The sequence below is a fragment of the Notamacropus eugenii genome, chromosome 1, assembly GCF_028372415.1.
Source record: "Notamacropus eugenii isolate mMacEug1 chromosome 1, mMacEug1.pri_v2, whole genome shotgun sequence".
Lineage (NCBI taxonomy): Eukaryota > Metazoa > Chordata > Mammalia > Diprotodontia > Macropodidae > Notamacropus > Notamacropus eugenii.
In genome coordinates, this window is record NC_092872.1 from 512,041,639 (window position 1) to 512,043,257 (window position 1,619).

Consider the following 1,619-nt stretch of genomic DNA (forward strand, 5'->3'; position numbering starts at 1 on the left):
ACTAATCCTACAAATTACTGCATATTCTTTTGAGGTACTTTATTTAAGTTTCTTTGTTTGGTCAAACTTATTTGTAATTGTCAATATAAAATTTATTTAGATGATATGAGATTGCAGTACAATCTAACAAATGAACTGAATAAAATAACAGTACTATCTAACCCTATGAAAATGACAAAGGAATTATATCTTCATTTAACAAATAGCATTTAATCCTTATGCAATTGTGTTTACAGCAAATGACGCATATTATCTTACAAAGGTTACAGAGACTTGGCAATAAAGCAAGCAGTTCTTACACAGTTTCAATAGCAGCAGTCATTCCTTTGAACTGCTTAAAGAAATACTGAAACTGTGGAATTGTCATTTCAAAGGACTTGTTCATTTTCTGGCCTGACTGATCTGCCAGGTTTTAGTGTCACTGCGACATAAGGAAATTTAAGATATCTGTAACTGTCTGAACTCGCCACCATATCCCTTTTCCACTGAGGATCTAGGGGCTGGTTAGTGATCTTGGATTTGGCCTCCTATGGCAGCTGACACAACCCTGGAGCCAGCTCAAGGGGGTTCTGGCAGACCCGTTGGTAAATATTTAATAAATGACTGAAAAATGTACATAATTTTAGGTTTAATCTGCATTACTAACTTTTTTCATCACCAATTTTTTAAATCTAGATAATCAACAAAACAGTAAATTAAACCTTGGTTTTTTAACATTTGCCAGTTTCCAGGTATGAATCCTCACACTGAAAATTTAATAATTGGTTTTCATAAGCCTGGTATGAAATAGCTCCAGCACTCCCCTCAATGTATATATCTTTGTACACTTTAAAAGATTTGCAATATTCTTGGTATGGGCTCTTTTTTCGGTGCAGATGCAACTTCTTCGTGTCTTAATAAATGGTCTTGTGAATTGCTGTGGCCAGAAAATGCATTACCAGGTGTTCACTTGGCTAACTTCTGGTGATGAGTCTTTTCCCTTTTAACTAAGCTGCTTTTAAGACAACACACACACACACACACACACACACACACACACTTACACTAACACACACTACTTCTGGAACCATATCTGACACCTATCTAGTTTTGTAGGACCTCTCAAAGATTATGCTCCACTAGAATATCCTTTGAAGACCTTTCATTCATTTCCATGTCATAAGGAATTAAAGAAAGCATATATATGTACGTTCATATAGGGTGGAGGTCCCTGAGACAGGAAAAGACCTCAGAATCAAGAAAAACTTAAAGTTTCATCCTGACTGAGGTGAAATAAGGTTAAAATCCTAGGTGAGTCTCTCCACCTCTCATTGCTTCAGGTAGCTCTCTAAGACCAGAAGTTCCAAAGTAACTACCAACTTACTCACTGGGAGTACCCTATGCTACTTAAATCAGACGAGTTCAAGTAAACACACACATATGAAGTGTATGCATGTATTTATGTATATATATCTCTATGGTTTTGTACATCCATACATGTATACATATATACATATAAACTACAGTGGCTGTCACAAAAGTTTTCTTCAGTTTTTAAGCTATCTAAGCTTAAAGCAAAAATATGCTTTATGGTTCCAACAATGAGTCCCTGTGAGTCTTTACAGTTAAGCTTAAAAAAA

The 1,619-nt window shown here is 35.5% G+C and overlaps 1 pseudogene; it reads right to left on the minus strand.

Annotated features, from left to right (window-relative positions):
• Nucleotides 1–295: 295 nt before the first annotated feature.
• LOC140527204 (COMM domain-containing protein 6 pseudogene) lies at nucleotides 296–473 on the minus strand (annotated as a pseudogene).
• Nucleotides 474–1,619: the final 1,146 nt, after the last annotated feature.